The sequence below is a fragment of the Protopterus annectens genome, chromosome 5.part0 (genome assembly GCF_019279795.1).
Source record: "Protopterus annectens isolate FY-2018-M chromosome 5.part0, PAN1.0, whole genome shotgun sequence".
In the NCBI taxonomy this organism is placed as follows: Eukaryota; Metazoa; Chordata; order Ceratodontiformes; family Protopteridae; genus Protopterus; species Protopterus annectens.
The window spans coordinates 684,944,472-684,969,341 of NC_056735.1; the positions used below are offsets into that span (position 1 = coordinate 684,944,472).

The window sequence follows — 24,870 nt, forward strand, 5'->3', positions numbered from 1 at the left end:
CGAAGCCGGACCCAGACTTTGGAATCCGGCCGACCGAAGGGCTGCCTGACGACAGGACAACCCATTTGTTATGACTGCAGATGCATCCATGAAGGACATCCTGGACTACAACAGTGAATACACTCGAACATCTACATTTATGGTAGGTACACAACTGTACTATGTTCATCGTGTTGCAGTCATTACACTTGGGTTGAATCCCAAAGCTGAGGTAGGGTGGCTGGGTCTAAACAGGATTAGGAGTGGCTATGAGGCCCTGCAGAACTGCAGTGGCGAAGCCTGCTCTGGATTTAGAGTAAAGAGGCGAGTGGTAATGCTTGGTAAAGGTGTGTACTGAACTCCCCAAGTTGCAGCTTCCAAAATATCCTTGGTTGGTACTCCTCTGAGGAAGGCTGCTGAAGTGGCTGCTGCCCTGGTAGAATGTGGTCTAATGTTGTTAGGCACTGACTTTCCATGTTGTGCATAGCAGAAGCGAATACAGTGTCCTATCCACTTTGAAATAGTCTGCTTTGAAATAGCCTTTCCTTGTGATCCTGCGGCATATGCTAAACAGTTGCTCAGTTTTTCTGAAAGCTTTTGTTTTGTCCAAGTAGAAGTGCAACAGCCTGTGTATGTCCAAAGTGCGCAGAAGTCTCTCCCCTTTATTCTGGGGATTTGGATAAAATGTTGGCAAATGAATGGTTTGGTTAAGAGCCACACTGGATACCACCTTTGGCATAAATGTTGGGTTTGCCCTTAGAGAAACCCTGTCTTGATGAAAAATGATAAAAGTTTCCACTGCCATTAATGCCTGTAGCTCTGAGACTCTTCGTGCTGAAGCTATTGCTAGGAGCAGAGCAGTTTTCCATGATAAAAAAAAATTATATCAGCTGTATTGGCTGGCTCAAAAGGAGGTAAAGTGAGTTTTTCCAAGACAAAGTTGAGGTCCTAAGTAGGTATCAGTGCTCTCTGGGGGGGGGGGTCTTATGATTTTAGCCCCTCTGAGGTACTGCCTTAGTAATGGGTGAGAGAAAATAGGAGGTTTCGTGTTATAATGAGCTGAAATGGCAGAGGCATGGATCTTAATTGATGAAAAGGATAGGCCTTTGTCCAGCATCTCAGTCAGGTATTGTAAAATCTGAGGGATATTTGGAACAAGTGGGTCAAAGCCTTGTGCCTGGTTCCAGGCGCAGAATCTCTTCCATTTGTCTGCATAAGATTTCCTGGTGCTGGGCCTCCTGGCCTCCAGAATGACATCCATAACAGCTTTAGAGAGAGGTGTGGTCTGAGTGGCTATGTTATCTGCCATGCAGCCAGATTTAAGATTCTGAGTTGGCTGTGCAGGATCTGGATTGTTTTGTTGAGTCAGAAGTTGAGGTATTTGAGGTAAAGTCCTGGGGCAATCAGGATCATTTTTGGCCTCTCTTGTCTGACTTTTAGGAGCACCTTGGAAAGGAGAGGCAGTGGTGGGAAGGCATAAACATTTAGGGTTCTCCAGCTGAATGAGAGCATCCACTTTCCATGCTTGTGGGTGGTAAGTCCTTGTGTAGAATTTCTGTAGTTGGCAGTTGAGAGGGGAGGCAAAAAGATCTATGTCCGGGCATCCCCATTTCTTTGTCATCATGCTGAAGACCTGTGGATTTAGTTTCCACTCGTGAGGATCCATGAGGTTTCTGCTTAGTCTGCCAGAGTTTTTTTCTTTCCTGGCAGAAACTGTGCTTGCAGATGAACTTGACAAGTCAGTGCTGTGTTCCACAAAGTCATGGCTTGCCTGCAGATGGGATACGAGTGCGTGCCCCCCCCCTTGCTTATGTACCACATAACTGTGGTGTTGTCCATCTTTAGTAATAGTTGTCCAGGATGTAGAAGGTCCTTGAAAGCGGTCAGGGAATTCTGTACAGCTAGCATCTGTTTTTGATTGATGTGAAGATGCATTTGGCCTGCGGACCACTTGCCCTGAATACATCTTCCTGCCATGTGTGCCCCCCAAGCATAATCTGATGCATCTGTTAGTGTCTGCCTGGCTGTGGGTAAAGTGAAAGGCTGTCCCTTGTTGTGGTGACATGCCAGTGCCCACCATCAAAACTCCTGTTGCAGGCAGGGAATAAGTTATTATTGCTTCCAGGCTGTGGCAATGTTGAGTCCAAACACTTTTTAGATACCACTGTAACTTCCTCATATGCAGTCTTGCATATGGACTTAGCAGGATGCCATGAACCCCAAAGCCTGCAGAATTTTTCTTGCAGGTAGCTGGGTTTTTGTTACCATCATTTGAAAGTAATGAGTCAGTTGCCTTTGCTTGTCTGGCGTGAGATAAGCCATCTGGGCAGTTGTATTTAAGCTTGCACCCAGGAATATTATCTCTTGAGAGGTACTAGTTTTGACTTCTTTTCATTTACTGTGTACCCTAGGCCAATTAGTAATCTTTTTACAAACGCCAGATGCTTTAGTAGAATGTCTTTGCTCTCTGCTTGAATAAGGCAGTCGTCCAAGTAGGGATATATTTGAATTCCTTTTTGTCTGCAAAATGCAATTACTGGTGCCAGGCATTTTGTGAAGACCCTGGGCGCAGTAGATAAGCCAAAGGGCAGTGCAGAGAATTGGTAATGCATTGTGCCAGCTATGAATCTGAGGCATCTTCTGCAATTCTGTCTGATTGGGACATGCAGGTATGTCTCTGAGGTTCAAAGTAACAAGCCAAGCCTTCTTGCCCAGCATGGGTAGAAGTTGCTGTAGTGTCAACATTTTGAATTTCGGAACATCCAGGAAAGTATTTAGAACAGACAGGTCTAGTATGGGTCTCCAGGCTTTGTCCTTTCTGGGAACCAACAATAGTCTTGAGTAAAATCCTTGTCCTTGTTCTTGCTGTGGTACTTTTTCAATAGCTCTCATGTCCATGAGAGCTGTAATCTGATTTTGTGCCTCTGCCCATTGATTTTGTGGCAGGTTTGGCATTCCTTTTGACCTTGGTAGGGTGTGAAAGTGGAACCTGTAACCCTGAGAGACAATATTCAGTACGCATTTGCCCTGGGTGATTATGTGCCAATTTTGTGAGAAAAGTGCTAGCTTTCCCCCTAAGGGTGCTGCCAAAAGGTAAGTGCTTGGCATTTAAAAAGGGAAGTCATTGGGACTGTTTCCTATAAGGTTGTGACTTGTCTTCTCCTCCTTTGGGGGATGAAGCACCACATTGTCTAGGTCTGCAAGAGCCTTGGGGCTGAGATCTGCCTCTTGGGCGTCTGTATCTGCCTCTTTGAGGCCTGTCTGACACTGGAAAGGACCAATTTTTAGAAGGCCAACTTCTGCTAGATCTAGGTGGCTGTACCTGTAAGAAATCCTTTACAGTCTGCATTGATTTTGCCTTATCCTCCATTTTCTTTAATACCTCTTCTGCCTTAACACCAAACAAAGTAACATGCTGTAAAGGAACATCCAATAATTTTGCTTCAACATGATCAGGTAAACTTTGTTCTTTTAACCAAGCATGCCTTTGAATGACAGATCCTGTAACTGCGACTCTACAAGAAGCCACTAAAGAATCAAAACCACATTGCAGAGTATGTTTTCCCACTTGTTCAGATGCATGCAATAAATCCTGCATTTCCTTATTGTCAGGACATTGTAAACATTTTCTGTTTTAACAAAGACATTAAGTATTGTTGGTATTTCAGCATGTGAAACTGGCAGTTCAAACCCCTTACTGCTAACGTTGCTGAAGTGTAAACTCCCCCCCCCCCATCTATCCAGTGCTCTGGAATCCCTGTCTTGAGGGGACTGGGTTTTTTGCAGTGGAAGCCTTTACCCCTTTGGGACCCTGAGAAATAGTTTCTGGGTCAGCAGCAGGGTTTTTATAAGGAAATTTATGAGAGTCTGGGACCCTATAATACCTATCTGGCTTGACTGGAGCTAGGGGTAAAGAATCAGGAGACAAACTAGATTCAGAAAAAACATAATCAACAATATTTAACACAGGGAGTATAGCAAGGGGCCTGTGCGGAGGCAATAAAAGAAAATCTCTGAGCCTTTCTTTGATTCTGAATAATCCTGGCTCTCCCAATGGAAATGCTCCCTCATGGTGTGCAAAGTTTCCCCAAAAGAGTAATCCCTCAGGAGAAGAGGCTGAAGGGATAGATTCTTCAGCATCAAGTCCTCATAGGGAGGAAGAGAGTATCCCTGGTCTGAAGAGGAATCAGAGGAAATAGAACCCTGGTCGGAGGATTCATAGTCTGTATCCTGCCTAGGCCTTTTATCAGGTGGGGAATGGGAGCCTCTGATCAAAGTAATTAGGTCTTCGGCCATTTTGAGCATCTGTTTCTTGGGCATGGATGATTGTCCAGGAGAATGCTGTACTTGTTTCTTTGTCTTTAATGGTGTTTTAGACTTTGCCTTGGTTGCTGTAGTTGACTTGATAGTGAAAACACCCTCAGAAGCTGATGCCTGCTCAGCAGCTCCGGACCCATCTGAGGGGATAGTTTCCGTAGGCCCAATACCTTGAGTTTCCAGAGACCTAGCTGTCTCCATGTGGGAGTCGGAGGCAGCCTGTGGCTCTGAGGTAGCGGGTGTCAGGGGCTGCGAAAGCGCCTCACTGAGGACCAGCGAACTGGCGACTGGCCTAGAAGAGGCTTCGTTGTCGGTTTTGGACCTCGGATGCCTGCCCTTTTTCTTGTCTTTGCGTTTTTTATAAATTGCAGTCGTTGGTTGCTCCGATGGCATTATGTAGTTAAACCTTCGGCCAAAATAATGGAATGCAAAATCAAACCGACGCTTAACAGTGCGTTGGTTGAACCTAGCACAAAACTGACAACTAGAAATGTCGTGGTCAGGACCTAGGCAAGGGATACAGTAAGAGTGAAAATACTTATGAGGTATTGCTTCCCACAGGAAATACAATTGTTAACTTTTACTGACATCGGTCTGGAGCAAGAAAAAGTTTCCCCAACAGGGTAATTAGCTTTATTGAAGACTTTGGTTCTGAAATTCAATTTCGAAAACCTCAGGAGTTGGCCGACCGGCACTTGCGAACTGCTTTTGCTTCGGGCACCGCGCGACAAGAAAGACTGGAGAAAAATGGCGTCGGCTGCAATTTATATACCCCTTGTGCACTGACGTCATGGAAGAGGTGACAGCAACCGACGCTGGACCAAGACTTTGGAATTCTGGCAGAATGCGTGTAAGCCTGCCAGAAGGATAACCCAAGTGTAAAGACTGCAACAGTGAAACACGATGAACCTCTCCAAGTAGTGCTGCACAGACATCCACTGAAGCTCTACATTAGAAAACTGCTGAAGTGGTGACAGAATGTGCTTTAACAGGTCTAGGTAAGGCAATTTTTCTTCTGTCACAGATAAAGGAAACACAATCCTTGAGCCATCTGGTTAAGGTCACATTGCTGACTGGTTTACCAAGCCTAGCACTTGAAAAGGAAACATAGTTGGTCAGACTTCCTCATGTCTTTTGTCATGTGAAGGTAAAAGTATAATTGTGAACATCTAGCAAATGCAGACAGTATTCACCTCTGTTTGAAAAATTTGGAAAGAATACCGGCAAATTAATCATCTGACTGATAATAAACTCTGACACTACTATAGGCAGGAAGGTGGGACTACTATAGGCAGGAAGGTGGGATTTGTTCGTAAGGGGGTGCTGTCCTTATGAAAGCTCAGGTAAGGTGGTTTACATGATAAAGCCTGAATTTCTGAAATCCTTTTAGCAGAGGTTATTGCCGCCAAAAAATAATGTTTTCCTAGACAAATACTTCAGACCACAGTCTGCAGATGGTTCAAAGGGAGATTGTACAACAGTTTGCAACACTAGGTTTATGTCCCAAGGTGGGGTAGGATCACTGAAAGGAGGCTTCAGCAAAAGTGCTTCTCTTAAAAATTCCTTACAGAGTATATGAGAAGCCAAGGAACCTTCTTCCAAACCATTATGGAAATTTGAAATTGATGCTAGCTGTTTTCTGATTGTGGAAGGAGAAGCTCCTGTATTGTAAAGAGAGGCTAAGAACTCTAAAATATTATCAAGAGGCGGAAAAAGGAATATCCCTTTCACGTGCTCAAATGGTAAATCTTTTCCATTTACTATTATATAGTTTGCATGCAGAAGGTTTATGAGTAGCTAGGAGAATTTGGCGTATTGGGGAAGAAAGGTTAGGATGCCTGGCCACTAGTGGAACTGGAGGAACCCATGTTGTCAGTCTGAAGTTCAGGATGTCTGGGTGAACTAGCCCATCTGGATATGACAGAAGGTCTGGAGCCAGATCCAGAGTCCAAGGTGGTTGAATCAGATAAGGCAAAAGAAAGGGGAACCATATCTATTGAGGCCAAAATGGAGCAATGAGGATTACTTTACTCTTTTAACCAGAGTGCTTTCTGTAAGAATTTTGGGATTAGAAGTATCGGAGGGGGGGGGGGGGCATACAGAAGACCAGAGGGCCAAGTTTGGAGAAGTGCATCTCTTGGTGACTTTTCTGGGTGTGGGGGGGGGGGGGGGGTCAGGCCAAAGTAGCTGCTGCACTTGTTGATTAGGGGAGAAGCGAACAGGTGGCAGCAAGGCTGGCCCCAATGACGAAAAATCTCCTCCATCATTTTTAGATTGAGAGACCACTCGTGAGGCTGGAGAATACATATGCTCAGCTTGTCTGCTACCCAGAAGCCTTTAAAGAATTCAAATGTGGATATCTGGCTAGGGTAACTAGACTAACTGTCAATGCCACAGAACCTAGGGCCTGTAAAAAGTACAGTTGTGTACACTTAACATAAATGTAGATGTTAGAGTGTATTCACTGTTGCAGTCATCACATTTGAGTTTATCCCTGCCAGGGTAGCCCTCGTCCGGCCCGAATACCACAGGCTTAGTATTTCTGCCTTTTGCTTTTCTGGCGTGAGATAAGCCATCTGGCCAGTTGTATTTAAGCTTGCACCCAGGAAAATTATCTCTTGAGAGGGCACTAGTTTTGATTTCTTTTCATTTACTGTGCACCTTAGGCAAATTAGTAATCTTTTTACAAACGCCAGATGTTTTAGAAGAATGTCCTTGCTCTCTGCTTGAATAAGGCAGCCATCCAACTAGGGATATATTTGAATTCCTTTTTGTCTGCAAAAAGCAATTACTGGTGCCACGCATTTTGTGAAGACCCTGGGCACAGTAGATAAGCCAAAGGGTAGTGCAGAGAATTGGTATTGCATTGAACCAGCTACAAATCTGAGGTATATTCTGCAAGTTTGTCTGATTGGGACATGCAGGTATGCCTCTTTGAGGTCCAAAGTAACTAGCCAAGCCTTCCTGCCCAGCATGGGTAGAAGTTGATGCAGTGTCAACAATTTGAATTTTGGAACGTCCAGGAAAGTATTTAGAGTAGACAGGTCCAGTATTGGTCTCCAAGCGTTGTCCTTTCTGGGTACCAAGAAAAGTCTTGAGTAAAATCCTTGCCCCTGCTCTTCCTGTGGTACTTTTTGAATAGCCCTCATGTCCATGAGAGCAGAAATTCGTTTTTGTGCCTCTGCCCATTGATTGTGCGGCAGGTCTGGCATACCTTTTCGCCTTGGTAGGGTGTGAAAGTGGAACCTATAACCCTGAGAAACAATATTCAGTACCCTTTTGTCCTGGGTGATCGTGTGCCAATTTTGTGAGAAAAGTGCTAGTTTTCCCCCTAAAGGTGCTGCCAAAATTAAGTGCTTGGCATAGGTAGAGGAAAGTCATTGGGACTGTTTCCTATAAGGTTGTGATTTGTCTTCTCCGCCTTTGGGGGCTGAAGCACCCCACTGTTTAGGTCTGTATGAGCCTTGGGGCTGAGGTTTGCCTCTTGGGCGTCTGTATCTGCCTCTTTGTGGCCTGTCTGACATTGGAAAGGACCAATTTTTTGAAGGCCAGTTCCTGCTAAATCTGGGAGGCTGAACCTGTAAGAAATCCTTTACCGTCTGCATTGATTTTGCTTTATCTTCCATTTTCTTTAACACCTCTTCTGCTTTAACACCAAACAAAGTATCATGCTGTAATGGAGCATCCAATAATTTTGCTTCAACATGATCAGGTAAACTTTGTTCTTTTAACCAAGCATGCCTTCGAATGACAGAACCTGTAACTGCGGCTCTGCAAGAAGCCTCTAATGAATCAAAACCACATTGCAAAGTATGCTTTCCCACTTGTTCAGCTGCATGCAATAAATCCTGCATTTCCTTATTGTCAGGACATTCTGAGCTTGTAAGCATTTTCTGTTTTAGCAAAGACATTAGGTATTGTTGATATATAAGCATGTGAAACTGGCAGTTTAAAGCCCTTACAGCTAAAGTAGCAGAGGTGTAAACTTTTTTCCACCATCTATCCAGTGCTCTAGAATCCCTATCAGAGGGAACAGGGTTTTTTGCAGTGGAAGCCTTGACCCCTTTGGGACCCTGAGAAATTGTTTCTGGGTCAGCAGCAGGGTTTTTACAAAGAAATTTATGAGAATCTGGGACCCTGTAGTACCTATCTGGCTTGACTGGTGCAGGGGGTAAAGAATCAGGAGACAAACTGGATTCAGAAAAAACATCAACAATATCTAGTACAGGGGGGATAGCAAGTGGCCTGTGCTGAGGCAGTAAAAGAAAGTCTCTCCGAGCCTTTTCTTGGATTCTGAATAATCCTGGCTCTCCCAATGGAAATGCTCCCTCATGGTGTGCAAGGTTTCCACAAAAGAGTAATCCTCAGGAGGAGAGGCTAAAGGGATGGATTCTTCACCGTCAGAGTCTTCATAGGGAGGAAGACAACATCCATGTTCTGAAGAGGAATCAGAGGAAATAGAAACCTTGTCAGAGGAGTCATAGTCAGTGTCTTGCCTAGGCCTTTTATCAGGAGGGGGATGGGAACCCCTGATCAAAGTAATTAGGTCCTCGGCCATTTTAAGCATATTTTTCTTTGGCATAGATGACTGTCCAGGAGAATGCTGTACTTGTTTCTCTGTCTTTAATGGTGTTTTAGACTTTGCCTTGGCTGCTGAAGTGGTCTTGATAAGCTGTGTAGGTCTGAAAACACCCTCAGAAGCCGATGCCTACTCAGTGGCTCCGGACCCATCTGAGGGAATAGTTTCCGTAGGCCCAATACCTTGAGTTTCCAGAGGCCTAGTTGTCTCCACGTGGGAGTCTGAAGTAGCGGGTGTCAGGGGCTGCGAAAGCACCCCACTGAGAACCGGCGACTGGCCTAGAAGAAGCTTCGTCATCGGTTTTGGACCTCGGATGCCTGTCCTTTTCTTTGTCTTTGCGCTTTTTATGAATTCCGGTCGTCGGTTGTTCCGACAGCATTATATAGTTAAACCTTAGGCCAAAGTAATGTAAAGCAAAATCAAACAGATGCTTAATAGTGCGTTGGTTGAATCTAGCACAAAACCAACAACTAGAAACGTTGTGGTCAGGGCCTAGGCAAGGAATACAGTAAGAGTGAAAATCCTTATGAGGTATTTGCTTCCCACAAGAAATACAATTGTTAACTTTTACTGACATCGGTCTGGAGCAAGAAAAAGTTTCCCCAATGGGGTACTTAGCTTTATTGAAGACTTCGGTTCTGAAATTCAATTTCGAAAATCTCAGGAGTCGGCCGACCGGCACTTACGAACTGCTTCTGCTTCAGGCACCGCGCGTCAAGAAAGACTGGAGAAAATGGCGTCGGCTGCATCTTGTATACCCTTGGCGCATTAACGTCATGGAAGAGGCGCCAGCAACCTACGCCGGACCAGGACTTTGGAATTCAGGCCGACTGCGGGTACCCTGCCAGCAGGATAACCCAAGTGTAATGACTGCAACAGTGAAACACGAACATCCGCAAGATCCTTAGTCAAAGAGTTTTGCGGCATACTGAACTCCGAAAGGGTCTTGGTAGCAGCCTGAGAATCCACAGAAGCGTGCATCAGGGGCTGCGAAAGCGCCTCACTGAGGACCGGAGAACTGACGACTAACATAACTGAAGCTGAATGGAGTAAGTAACCAAGAGCACTGCACCAAAAATAAAAATCCAACAGTTCTATTTCACCACGATAAGAGTTTAGCGCTTTCGTCAAAAGTACATAAAATTGACTTCTTCAGAACTACATGACACACACAATGCTGACTTAAATAGCCTGCCCTACTCAAAAATGAGTCAAAGAAAGATGCCATTTCCTGCTAAAAAATGTATTTCCTGTTAGAAAAAGATATCATTCCATGCTAAAATGTACCACCCCACTAAAATAATACAACTGAATTATTGATCCACTGATCCCCCAAAAATAGAGCTTATGTTAAAAACATTACATAAAAAACAGCTTTTAGTTTTAACGTAGAACTAATAGAAATGTTACTGAGCCCAGGTGGCACACATGCATTTAACCTTAAATAAAGCCAAACCCCACTAGCTATGTGACAATTTCAGGCCAATAAAGCCAAACCCCACTAGCTATATTGGCCTGAAATTGTCCATTAAAATGACTTCAAACGTAAAAGTCATGGGCATTCAGAATCGCCATATAGCTGAAACACCTGATGTTCATAAGGGTCATTTGCATATATCCCATGGGCCTCTATTACAGGAGGTTTGGGAGGTCACTCTTTGAAAGTTCTAGCTTGGCTCTCTGCCTACAAAAAGCAATGGCTGGTGCCATGCACTTTGTGAAAACTCTGGCAGCAGTAGATAAGCCAAAGAGCAGCGCAGAGAATTGGAAGTGTTGCTCCCCAGCCCTGAAACGAAGAAACTGCCTGCAACTTCCCCTTATTTGGATGTGCAGATAAGCCTCCTTGAGATCCAAAGTGACCAGCCATAAATCCTTGTCCAGCATTGGCAGTAACTGTTGAAGAGTGAGCATCTTGAATTTGGGAATCACCAGAAAAGTGTTTAGAATAGACAAATCCAGAATAGGGCACCAGGTGCCCCCCTTTTTTGGGTAACAGAAAAAGTCCTGAATAAAAACCTAGGCCTGCCTGATTTGCAGGAACTGGCTCTATAGCACCCATAGTCAGTAGAGACGAAATTTGATTCTTTACCTCTGCCCTGAGAGCTCTGGGTATGGCTGGGTACCCTTCTATAACAGGGAAGGTGTGAAGATAAAACTTGTAACCTTGGTTTACTATGTTGAGCACCCACTTGTCTGTGGATGATCATACATCTGTGAACCTGGCTAACCATCCGCCGAAAGGAAACCCTGGGCCCGCAGAGGTAGGCACAAGAAGGCCGGAGTCATTGAGAATGCTTGCTTTGGGAAGCTGGCTTAGAACTCCCCGATTTATCAGAAGGATGCCATTGTTTAGCCCTTTGAGGGGCAGAAGCCTGCCCTCTGGAAGATCTGAAACCCCTACGCCTAGAGCAACCCTGCTTGGCATGATCAGGGAAAGACCAGTTCTTGGAAGGATAATGCCTACTAAACCGAGGAGGCTGAACCTGAAGGAAAGCTTTTACAGCTTGCATAGATTTTGCCTTATCCTCCAACTTTTTCAGCATCTCCTCAGCCTTGATACCAAAAAGGTTGTCTTTGTGCAAAGGAATATCCAGCAATTTAGATTTTACAGGTTCAGAAAGAGGCTGCTCCCTAAGCCAAGCATGTCTTCTAATAATGGAACCAGTGGCTGCTGCTCTGCAGGAAGCCTCCAAGGTGTCAAAACCATAATGAAGAGAATGCTTATTAACCAGAGTGGCAGAATTTAGTAAATCTTGTAAGTCTTTGTTCTCTGACAGGGAAGGAATATCCCCAAGCTTAGCCTTAATAGCCTCCAAAGTATGTTGCTGATACTTAAGCATGTGAAAAAGGCAATTCACAGATTTAATGGCAAGAGTTGTGGAGGTATAGACCTTTTTACCCTACCTGTCCAAGGCCCTAGACTCCTTATCAGATGGGTACAGGGTTTTTAGCAATAGTAGCCTTAACACCCTTGGGACCTTGAGAAATAATCTCAGGATCAGCAGTAGGATTTTTAAAAAGAAATTGATGAGAATCAGGAACCCTACAATATCTATCAAGTTTTCTGGGAGCAGGAGGAACAGAATTAAGAATTTTCCATGAAAACATCATCCACAACTTTCAAAACAGGAGGTATAGCCAGAGGTTTATGCTGTGGCAAATCCAAAAATTCTCAGATCCTCCTCTTAGACTGAGGACAATCCTGACTTTCCCATTTAAAGTGCTCCCTAAGAGTATTCAAAGTATCCCCAAAGGAAAAATCTTCTGGAGGGGAGGCAGAAGGGATAGAGTCCTCAGCATCAGAATCCTCAAAGCCATCAAAGCCAGAAAAAAGTTGAGAATTTCCTTCCTCACCAGCCGAAATACTGGAAACCTCAGAATCGGATTCAGACAAATCAGGAGACAATTCCCTAGCACTCTTGGAATGGGGGATGAGAGCCCTTAAGGGAAAGATCACCAGCCATCTTTACCAACTGGGACTGTGGCACAGGAGGGGAGGCCGATGCCCGCTTGGGGGTAGATTTGCGGCTGAAAGGTTTGCTAGTAATCCAGAGGGACTCGGGAGGCCTAGCAACTGCAGAAGTCTGAGCTAAGGTAGTTGGACTGGCTCTAGTCTCATGTCGAAGAGAAGAGATGTCAGAAGCCGATGCCTGCATAGCGGCTCCGGACCCATCTGAGGTGGCGACAGGCTTAGGGTCTGAAGACAAAATAGCAGCCTGCGGCATGGAGGACTCCGTAAAGGTCTCAGCAGAGGCCTGCGGATGAAAATCTGTGGACTGTAGGGGGTTGCAAAAGTGTCTCACTAGCTACCGCTGGGCTGACTACCAATTTCACCTGAGCATCATCAGCAGCTTTAACCCTAAGCCTCTCACAGTCCTTGTCCTTGCATTTCCTAGGTATATCCTAAGTCGGGAGACCAGAAGATGCCAACTTAGGCCAGACTCCGAAATGCTTATATAAAACCTTATCTCTACGGCGTATGGTACGTGGGTTGAAGGAAGCACAGAGATCACAGTTAGGGACATCGTGCTCAAGGCCCAAACAAGTTATACAATAGGAATGAAAATCACAGTGCGGAATCTGTTTTCCACAGGCAAGACAGTTATTAACTTTATCTGACATTCGTTAAAGCAAGAAAAGAGGGTCCCCAACGGGGTACTTATCTGACGGCATCTTCGACTTGGTAGTTGGAATGCAGAAAGAAGGTAAATGGCCGACCCGCACTAGTGCGAATTGCATCTGCTTCGGGCTCCATGGCAAGAAAGATTGAGGAAATGTCGGCCACCTCCCTTTATACCGGACGTTCTGACATCAGTTTACAGCCAACATCATATACCGAGGACTCTGGTATTCGAGCCGACTGAGGGCTACCAGGAGCCGGATAACCCATACGTTAGGACTGCAACAGTGAAACATGAAGATCTTCATAATCTCTTGCTTCTATCAGTTGATGCCAGGTGGGAGCGGTAATGAGCCATTTGTCACAAGTATGGAAACACCCGGAATCCTTGCATTCTCAACTGAGCTGCTACTGCTGCCATACAGTTTGTTAAGACCCTGGCGGCTGAGGTGAGACCAAAGGGTAGCATCCTGGATTGGTAATGACTGGCTCCCAGCCAGAAGTGGAAGAACTTTCTGGAGCTCTTGTCCAGTTTTATATGGCAATATGCATCCTGAAGATCTATCGAGCACATCCAGTTGTCCTTTCCTGAAAGGGTAGAAGAATGGACTGTACCATGACCATCCAGAATTTCGTTTATCAAACTGATTTTGTTCAACACACTGATATCCAAAATTTGTCTCCAGTACTCTGTCTTTTTGGCACTAAAAAGAATCTTGAGTAAATTCCAGATCCTGTCTGGTGGGATTTACTGGATGACTCTTGTCTAGCAGTTTTTGAATTTCTAGAACTGCTGGTTTCTTCTAACTGGGTCGAAATTCGGGGATTTTTTTGCATACAGAGGGAAGATGAAAAAAGGGTATGGTATAACCTCTGGATAAGATCCATTGCACCCAAAAATCGGTTGCTATATTCAGCCAAGTGTTTTGGTGCAAGGATAAGCATTCCCCAACTGCATCCAGAGGAAAACAATCTAGCCTCCTTTCAGGAACGCTTGAAAGGGCTTACTTAGGAAGAAGTCCCTGATACCCTGGTTCTGTGGACCACCTCTGCCGTGTGGGTGATGTCTTCCATTGCAGCTCCCCCTTCTCCCCCTGGGGGTCCTGCCTCCAGGTGTGTCTTGAAAAGACCCTTGGGACTTTTTGAACCACATCTTTCCACTGCTCCTCTGACTCCTAGAAAAGGATCTTTGCGGGGGGTGGGGGTGGGGGATTAAAAACATACACCCAAAGCAGAAAGGCTCTTACCATCCTTCTCACACCTGGATAAAGTCTCTCTCACTTTTGGAACAAACAAAGACAATTAGTCAAAAGGTACACTGATGAAGACTTAAATGGTTTCACAAAGTCGCATAGGCACATCCAAGCACGTCACCTTATGGCTACACCTGAACCCACCACTCTGGAAGTCGTTTCGGCTGCATGTACAATGAGCCTCACGGACGGGTTTGACAAGACTCCAAGGTGACCAACTTAATAGTAATCTTCTCTTGGACTCGCTCAGTAACAGCTCCCACCAGGGTATCAGACAACTGCTTGATCAGATCCCCCTGAAGTCTGGTGAAATGCATCACAAAATTCAAAGACCTTATGGTGAATGTCGATGAAATGTAAATTCACTTCCCAAATCTATCCATAGCCTGAGACTATCTGTTGGGTGGAGGGATAGATCAACTCTCTTCAGTGAGTTCCTTCCTTGTGGTGGCTGCTACAACCATGTCATCTACCACTAAATTTTATCCCAGAATTTCTTGTCCTCCGGTACAGATAAAATTTTGTCTGGTCTTTTAGGGATGGGTTCAATAGTGTCTGGAGTCTTCCATGCCTGTGCAAAAATCAGCTGGATGTGTTTTTCAGTGGGTGGAGTTACCCAAGATGTAGATGGGTGAGCACCTAAAGTCTGCAGGTAAAACGATTCCTCTGAGGAAGGGTTTTGGGACTTCCACTATCTTCAGGGGGTGACCTTGGGGACCCCTCCCCTTCATCAACATCAGTGTCTTCCGTGATGGATTCCTGTAGGGAGTATAAGTGCATCCTCTTGCACTTCTTCTGAGGGACCTCCTCAGGGGGATAATTCTGGGGAATTATCACAAGATGACAGAACCTGTATCATCTGAATCCGGAGTTTGTGGTACTTACTGCCCCAGTGGAGGGACAGGTCGAATAACTGGGTGTGAGGAAGGTACCTGCTCCAATAAGGAAGGGGCTGACTGAGTCAATATAAGAGATGAGTCCCTCTCCATTGCCTTGAAGGCTGCCCCCCCCTGAAGAGGGGAGGGAGCCAGGAACTGAGATAGACTGCCTCAGAACAGAGGTCATCCCCTACTCAGAAGAAACCACTCCCAAGATGGAAGCTGGAGCCGGAGGTGAACTGAACTGCTCCAAGGTGCAGGGATGGCTCTGAAAAAAATGGAGTTGACTCCTGCCCTTCAGGTCAGACAGGACAGATATGGTCCAAGGAGATCTCCAGTTCCAAAATAACTGAAGAACTCTGGGTAATGACCAATTCCGAAGAGAGAGTGAGAGATCTCTGGAACTGATGAAGTTGGTGCCGGACGCCTTGGAGCTGTAAACTCTGAAGCCTCAGAGGAAATCAGAGGAGTGGTTAAAGGGGTGAATGAAGGTTCTGCTCCTGGACCCATAGGGGTAGGAGCCGAAAGGAGTGCTGTAAAACTTCTTGCCCACATTTTATTCACCAGTCTCTCCATGTCTAGTTTTGTAAGGCTTTTGGTGGAATGGACTGATAACAGAGAGGAAGATTTTGGTCTTTGAATAAATACTTCTGGTAACTCACCCACAAAGGGGTCGATAGGTGGGGAGTAACTAGCCCTGAGTAAAACTTCCTGTTGTCCAATATCCGAAGTCTGCACCAACGTACTCAGTGCCAATGAAGAAGCAAAAGTTGAATTTTCCTGTGTCGAAGCCTTCGGCTTCGAGGACTTTGTCATAGTGGTGGTTGGTGTTGGTGATTTTCCTGGTATTGAGCCAGAGTCCTTCAGTTCTAAAGAACTTTTTGGAACCAAAGATTTATGTTTTTTAGATGTCGGCACCAACAGGGAAGTTGGTACCGACAAACTCCTCTTTTTACCCCTCTCGAAATGGGACTAAGAAGTAGGGAAAGAAATATCCATTGTACGGTTGTCTACAGCAGATATGCCCTCTTCAAAGGTGGAAAGGAATAAGTCTTTCAAAATCAATTTTTTTCTTTTTTCAACAAGCGCTCTATCTGCAGTCCTGTAAATGTACAGGACCCAAACAATACACACATAGGAGATGAAAGTCGATTAAGGTATCTTATGGCCGCACTTCTGGCATTTTTTTTAAAGCCAGAAGGGGTCTTAGATTTCTCAGCCATGATAAAAAGACAGCTGGAAGAAAAGCTAAAAAGGGAGTGTGTGACAGTGAGTGTGTGACAGTGAGTGTGTGACAGTGAGTGTGTGACAGTGAGTGTGTGACAGTGAGTGTGTGACAGTGAGTGTGTGACAGTGAGTGTGTGACAGTGAGTGTGTGAGTGAGTGTGTGACAGTGAGTGTGTGACAGTGAGTGTGTGAGTGAGTGTGTGTGACAGTGAGTGTGTGACAGTGAGTGTGTGACAGTGAGAGTGTGACAGTGAGTGTGTGACAGTGAGTGTGTGACAGTGAGTGTGTGTGTGAGTGAGTGTGTGTGTGAGTGAGTGAGTGTGTGTGAGTGAGTGTGTGTGTGAGTGAGTGTGAGTGAGTGAGTGTGTGAGTGAGTGAGTGTGTGAGTGAGTGTGTGAGTGAGTGAGTGTGTGAGTGAGTGAGTGTGTGACAGTGAGTGTGTGACAGTGAGTGTGTGACAGTGAGAGTGTGACAGTGAGTGTGTGTGAGAGTGTGACAGTGAGTGTGTGTGAGAGTGTGACAGTGAGTGTGTGTGAGTGTGTGTGTGTGTATATACGCAAGTGAGAGTGTGTGCGAGTGAGTGTGTGTGTATTTATTTTTATTTTTTAAATGCAACAAGGACAGGGAAAGAAACTCGATAGTCAAGAAGTACACACGAAGTGTACGGAAAAGGGGCCATCAATGATGATAGCAGAGAAATGCATTAGAGTGTATGGAAAGGGGATAGCAAATGGTAGATAAAGGGTATAAACACTGAAAAAAATGGATAAACGAAGAAATTGGTGAAAATGACCCAAGAAAAATGAACTAAGCTTGACAGCTCTGGTGAACGCATCTGTCCAGAAAAGCGACACATCAGATCTGTGGTAATTGAAGACCGGCATTATGGATAGAGGTGAAGCTAGAGAGTTTCGGCAGAGTTGGTTCCAAAATGAAAATCGACATCAGATACAATAATAAAAAGTAAGGAAAGATCCAAAAGGGATCGTTGAGTATAGAAACTGTTGTCAACCAATGCAGGATGCTGAGGAGATTCATCTGTGCGAGTCCTACAGCTGGCAGTAAAAGACTGACTGACTTTCTGTAACAGGGGTTAGGCTCCCCTGATAGGAGCGGCTTAGCCAGGCCCTGTCAAAGTCTCTCGGATGAGGAGATTCTCAGCTTTGGAAAGCTGATGGCGTGGGTTTGTACAAGCACAGAACACATACGCTACTGAGGCAGTGTGAATGATGAACATCAAATATATACACTATAATGACCTCTTCGTTTAGGGAGTATAAATGTAATACAAGTCAGCACCTACTATATATTTTGCCAGGCCAGCACATACATGTATTATACACACAAATACACAGACATACACAAATGTATGCACACACACAAACACACAATGTCTGCATCAGCTTCACTAGCTAGACAAACCAGTACTTTAAAACACAACAGCAGCATTTCAGGGGGTGGAGGTTGTTATACTTAAAACATTGCCTTTTCTTAGAGTTGAGAGCAATAAAATACTAATATTACCTGCTTTACTTTAAAGCATCCTTCAACACCTGCAAAACAAAATAAATAAATAAACAAATAAATAAAACCACTAACAAACAAAAACAATGAAAGTGAAGGCAAGCATTTAGTGCAACACTTATGACCCAAATGTATTCCCTTTTTTAAACGCAAATTTACAATTTCAGTACTCGTATCAGCTAGATTTACAAACTATTATCTAGTACTCTGTGCTAAAAGACCTAAACAGTGTTTGACATATTTTCCTAAAAACATAAAAAGTTTGAAATAGAATATTCTTAAAAGAAATTGTAACATGCTAGCTTCATCATACCAACACATTAGAAAACAGGACAAGGAGAGTCACAGTGTCTTGCCTCCCTGGAGCTAAGACTAGATATATTAATAAGGCCATTAAAGTGCATCTTCAGTTCTTATAATGATTAGAACACCGCAGATGTGGCTGCTGGACTCAATGATGCTGCATACTCTTCTCTCAAAGTGAAGCAAAGGCATGTGACTGACTTTGTGGATGTCCTTACTCAGGCTTGTAGTGACACTCTTCTTTCACAGAGGACAGCATGCACATACACAAAATATTACTGGTTTTGAACATGCTGTGGATCCAAGGAGATTCAGTATCTCTGTGCCATTGTAGAAACATGTGGAAAGACCTGCTCTATCAAAGGATGGGCTACCTAAATAAGTGATTTTAGAGTACTGAACAGATACTACTCTTTCCTAATAGTGCATTTTTAGGCAGTGCCAAAATAATGGATGCTCCAAACTAAAATCTCAGGTAACCATAAGGAGAAGGGGAGACTCATCAATGTCAATTGTGGAAACAAAAATGAAGATGCCAAGAGACTCGCCTTAGTTTTTGAGAGAAAGTACACTTGTGTAAAATCTTACCATAATGGTAGATGTCCCTCTCTTTACTGTTGCAGTATTCATAGTACAGTTGTGTACACTTACCATAAATGTAGATGTTAGAGTGTATTCTCTGTTGCAGTCATCACATTTGGGTTATCTGCTTGCAGTAGCCCTCAGTTGGCCTTGATTAACAAAGTCTTGGGTCCTGTGTCGGTTGCTGTCTCTTCTTCCGTCACATGACGTCAGGTCGTCAAGGGTTTAAAACATGCAGCAGACACCATTACATCAGTTTTTCTTGCCACAGATGTCAGGTGCCCCCTTAATGGGAAGCAATAAAACATAAATATATATATATATATATATACATACATATATATATATATATATATATATATATATATACATACATATATATATATATATATATATATATACATATACATATATATACATACACACACTCACTCACACACACACACACACACATATACATAGAAAGATATACCTCCAATAAAAAAGCAAATACACCAAAAAGCTTTTAAGCATAGTAAAGGAGAGTCGAGGTATAGCCAAAGAAATCAGGGGGCTGGAGGGAGGGTAACCAGGACTGCAACACTGAATACACTCGAACATCTACATTTATGGTAAGTGTATACAACTGTACTATGTTCTTCGTGTTGCACTGTTGCAGTCTTCACATTTGGGTAGATTCCCAAAGCTAAGGATGGGAGGAGGAATTTAGATAGCATTAGGACCAGCTATAAAACCCTGCAAGACTGCAGTGGCAAAGCCTGCTCTGGATTTAGAGAAAATTGGCAAATGGTAACGCTTGGTGAAGGTATGTACAGAACTCCAGGTAGCAGTTTCTAGGATGTTCCTGGTAGGGACACCTCTGAGAAAGGCTGTAGAGGTAGATGCAGCCCTGGTTGAGTGGGGTCTGATCCTCTGTGGAATAGGTTTTCTATGGTGCTTAAAGCAGAAATGAATGCAATGGCCTATCCATTTAGAAATGGTTTGCTTTGAAATAGCCTTCCCCTCTGCCCCTGCAGCAAATGCCAGCAGTTCTTCAGATTTCCTTTGAGGTTTAGTCCTGTCCAAGTAAAATCTAAGTTGTCTGTGCACATCTAAGGAGTGCAGTATCCGTTCCCCTTTGTTCTGTGGATTAGGAAAGAAGGTTGGTAAATGAATGGACTGATTGAGAGCCACACTGGATACCACCTTGGGCATGAAGGCAGGATTGGTTCTGAGGGACACCCTGTCCGCATGAAAGATGATGAAAGGCTCCACTGCCATAAGGGCCTGTAATTCAGATACCCTTCTAGCTGAAGTGATTGCTAAAAGGAAGGCTGTTTTCCAAGAAAGGAATTTTAAATCTGCACTAACAGCTGGCTCGAAAGGAGGAAGAGTGAGTTTCTCCAACACAAAGTTAAGGTCCCAAGCTGGAGTTGGGGCTCTCCTGGGTGGTCTTAAACTTTGGCCCTTCTGAGGAACTGCCTGAGCAGTGAATGAGAGAAGAGGGGAGGTTCTGTGTTATAATGAGCTGAAATGGCTGAGGCGTGAATTTTGATGGAGGAAAAAGAAAAGTCCCTTGTGAAGCATCTCAGTTAAGTATTGTAAAATCTGAGTAAAGTCGGGTGCTGCTGTGCTCATCCCTTGAGATTGGTTCCAGGCACAGAATCTTTTCCATTTTTCAGCAGAAGATTTTCTAGTACTAGGCCTCCTTGCCTCTAAAATTATATCCATCACTGGTTTACTGAAGGATGGTAAGGGAGAGATTAGGTAATTAGCCAGGCTGCTAGGTTCAGGGTTTGAAGCTGAGGGTGCAGACTCTGGTTCTCCTGCTGAGACAAGAGGGTAGGGGTCAGAGGCAGGTGCCATGGGGCCAACAGTGACACAATGCGCAAGAGGGGGTAGCATTGTTGCTATGGCCAGTCTGGTGCAATCAATATCGTCCTTGGCTTGTCCTGTTTGATTTTTAGCAGTACTTTGGAGAGGAGAGGCAGAGGAGGAAAGGCATAAACTTTCCAAGCTTGTTTGTGGGGAGTCCTTGTGCAAAATCTGTCCAATTGATAGTTCATGGGGGAGGCAAACAGGTCTATATCTGGGCTTCCCCCATTGTTTGTCAACATATTGAAAATCTTTGGTTCCAGTTTCCACTCGTGTGCGTCCATGAGTTTTCTGCGTCATCCATCTGCCAGTGTATTTAGTTTTCCTGGCAGGATGTGAGCTTGTCGATGCACTTGGCAGCTCAAGGCTGTGTTCCACGATGCCATGGCTAGTTTGCAGAGGGGTAAGAATGGGTACCCCCTGCTTGTTTAAGTACCACATAACTGTGGTGTTGTCCGTCTTTACCATTAATTGTCTTGGCAGAATGTGGCCCTTGAAGGCTGTCAGGGCATTCTGTACAGCCAACATTTCTTTTTGATTGATATGCAGGTGCATTTGACTTGGGTTCCATTTGCCCTGAATGCACTTCCCTGCCAGGTGAGCCCTCCATGCATAGTCTGAGGAGTCTGTTGTTAGGGTTTGGGCTGCAGGGGGTAGAGTGAATGGTAGTCCCTTCTTTTGGTGGCTAGCCTCTGCCCAGCAAAGAAACTCTAAGCGTAGGCAAGGTATGATAGCAATCATTGCTTCTAGATCCTGAGAATGTTGACACCATAGGCTTTTTAGATACCATTGTAGTTTCCTCATATGCAATCTTGCATATGGAATTAGAAGAATGCAGGAGGCCATGAACTCCAAGGCTTGCAGTATTTGCCTTGCAGATAGCAGGCTTTTCGTGGCCACTAGTTTGAAGTAGGCTGTCAAATTAATTTGTTTCTCTGGCATGAGGAAAGCCATCTGGGAAGTTGTATTCAAGCTTGCTCCCAGGCATATAATTTGCTGACAGGATACCAGGTGAGACTCGTTTATGGTGTACCCCAGACAAGTTAGCACCCTTTGTACAAAAGCCAGATGATTCAAAAGTATGTACTGGCTTTCTGCCTGAATTAGACAATCGTCCAGGTATGGGTATATTTGAATATTTCTTTGCCTGCAAAATACAATGACTGGAGCTAGGCACTTTGTGAATACCCTGGGCGCAGTAGATAAACCAAAGGGCAGTGCAGAGAACTGACAGTGCATGTAGCCTTCTTTGAAGCGTAGGCATCTTCTGCAAGATACCCTGATTGGGATGTGCAGGTATACTTCCTTTAAATCGAGTGTTGCCAACCAGGCATCTTTTCCTAGCATAGGAAGCAACTGGTGAAGATTCAGCATCTCAAATTTTGGAATCACCAAAAAGGTGTTTAGAGTAGACTGGTCCAGGATAGGATGCCTTGAATTGTCTTTTCTGGGTACCAGGAAAAGTCTTGAGTAGAAACCTTGTCCCTTTTCCTCTTCTAGTACAGTATGAATAGCCTTTATGCTTAAAAGAGAGAGTACTTGCTTTTCAGCCTCTGCCCACTGATTTCCGGGTAGCTCTGGCCAACCTTTTGGGGTTGGTAACGTGTGGAAGTGAAATCTGTATCCATGGGACACTATTTAAAACCCATTTGTCCTGGGTAAAAGCTCCCAGTTTTTTGCATGCAGGGCATTCTTTCCCCCCAAAGGGGCAGTCAGTTGAGAAGGGGTTGGAAGTTTTAAAATGAAGTCATTGAGACAGTTTACCATGGGGGGAGTTTACTACTCCCAGATTTGGAAGAGGGCGCCCCCCACTGCTTAGTCCTATGTGTACCCTGGGACTGAAACCTGGGTGTTCTGCTGGATCTGGGTTTGGACTGAGAAGGCCTGGAAGAAGCAGGAAAGGATCAATTCTTAGAAGGCCAATGCCTACTAAATCTTGGAGGTTGTACTTGTAAGAAACAGTTTACACAGATTTAGCATTTTCCTCCATCTTTTTAAGAACAACTTCTGCCTTACTGCCAAAAGTACAGTTGTGTACCTACGAGTGTATTCACTGTTGCAGTCATTACACTTGGGTTATCCTGCTGGCAGGTTACCTGCAGTTGGCCTGAATTCCAAAGTCCTGGTCCGGAGTCGGTTGCTGTAGCCTCTACCCTGCCGTCAGTGTGCCAGGGGTATACAAGATGCAGCCGATGCCATTTTCTTCAGTTTTTCTTGCCCCAGATGTCAGGTGCCCCCAAGAAGGTAGGCAATACATATTTGCTTATAAAAATATACACTAAAATAAACAATACCTTCATCTACAAGCAAATAACACCACCTAGGATGTATAGGATAGAGAAGTATAGATAAGTCCCAGCAAAGAAAGGGGGATGGTGGGTGGGTAACCTGGACTGCAACAGTGAATACACTCGATCATCTACATTTATGGTAGGTACACAACTGTACTATGTTCATCGTGTTTCACTGTTGCAGTCATTACACTTGGGTTGAATCCCAAAGCTGAGGTAGGGTGGCTGGGTCTAAATAGGATTAGGAGTGGCTATGAGGCCCTACAGAACTGCAGTGGTGAAGCCTGATCTGGATTTAGAGTAAAGAGTTAAGTGATAATGCTTGGTAAAAGTGTGCACTGAACTCCAAGTTGCAGCCTCCAAAATTTCCTTGGTTGGTACTCCTCTGAGAAAGGCTGCTGAAGTGGCTGCTGCCCTGTTAGAATGTGGCATAATATTCTTAGGCACTGATTTGCCATGCTGTGCATAGCAGAAACAAATGCAGTGTCCTATCCATTTTGAAATAGTCTGCTTTGAAATAGCCTTTCCTTGTGATCCTGCAGCATATGCTACAAACAGTTGCTCAGTCTTTCTGAAAGCTTTTGTTTTGTCCAAGTAGAAGCGTGGCTGCCTGTGTATGTCCAAAGAGTGCAGAAGTCTCTCCCCTTTATTCTGGGGATTTGGATAAAATGTTGGCAAATTAATGGTTTGGTTGAGAGCCACATTGGATACTACCTTTGGCATAAATGTTGGGTTTGTCCTTAGAGAAACCCTGTCTGGATGAAAAATGATAAAAGGTTCCACTGCCATTAATGCCTGTAACTCAGACTCGTCTTGCTGAAGTTATTGCTAGGAGCAGAGCAGTTTTCCATAAGAATTTTATGTCAGCTGTATTGGCTGGCTCAAAATGAGGCAGTGTGAGCTTTTCCAAGACAAAGTTGAGGTCGCATGTAGGTATCGGTGCTCTCCTTGGGGGGTCTTATGTTTTTTTGCCCCTCTGGGGTACTGTCTTAGCAGTGGATGTGAGAAAATAGGAGGTTCCATATTGTAATGAGCTGAAGTGGCAGAGGCATGGATCTTAATTGATGAGGATAGGCCTTTGTCCAGCATCTCAGTTAGGTATTGTAAAATCTGAGAAATATTCGGAACAAGTGGTTCAAGTCCTTGTGCCTATTCCCAAGCACAGAATCTCTTCCATTTTTCTGCATAAGATTTCCTGGTGCTGGGCCTCCTGGCTTCCAAAATGACATCCATAACAGCTTTAGAGAGTGGTGTGTTCTGAGTGGCTATATTATTTGCCATGCAGCCAGATTTAAGGTTCTGAGTTGGCTGTGCAGTATCTGATTGTTTTGTTGAGTCAGAACTTGAGGAATTTGAGGTAAAATCCAGGCTGGGCCTAGAGACAAGCTCTTTAGGATTGGGTAAAGCCCTGGACACCACTAAGGTACAAAATTTCTTTATATTTTTCACAAAACACGAAAGATGAGCGCTTTCGTCTAATGACCAGATTTTATCAGATCTGATTTGTCTTCTCCTCCTTTGGGGGCTGAAGCACCCCATTGTTTAGGTCTGTATGAGCCTTGGGGCTGAGATCTGCCTCTTGGGCATCTGTATCTGCCTCTTTGTGGCCCGTCTGACACTGGAAAGGACCAATTTTTTGAAGGCCAGTTCCTGCTAAATCTAGGTGGCTGAACCTGTAAGAAATCCTTTACTGTTTGCATTGATTTTGCTTTATCCTCCATTTTCTTTAACACCTCTTCTGCCTTAACACCAAACAAAGTATCATGCTGTAATGGAACATCCAATAATTTTGCTTTAACATGATCAGGTAAACTCTGCTCTTTTAACCAAGCATGCCTTCGAATGACAGAACCTATAACTGCGGCTCTGCAAGAAGCCTCTAATAAATCAAAACCACATTGCAAAGTATGCTTTCCCACTTGTTCAGCTGCATGCAATAAATCCTGCATTTCCCTGTTCTCAG

At 44.4% G+C, this 24,870-nt stretch overlaps 1 protein-coding gene across 2 annotated transcripts in view; it reads right to left on the bottom strand.

The window, feature by feature from the left end:
* The window catches only part of RAB9A (RAB9A, member RAS oncogene family), a 707,793-nt gene that overhangs the window by 248,899 nt on the left and 434,024 nt on the right, over positions 1–24,870 (bottom strand). For both annotated transcript variants that reach the window (XM_044072532.1, XM_044072531.1), the window contains one exon: positions 17,878–17,906. The gene's annotated coding sequence lies outside the window, so the exon portion shown is untranslated. The remainder of the gene's footprint in view (positions 1–17,877; positions 17,907–24,870) is intronic.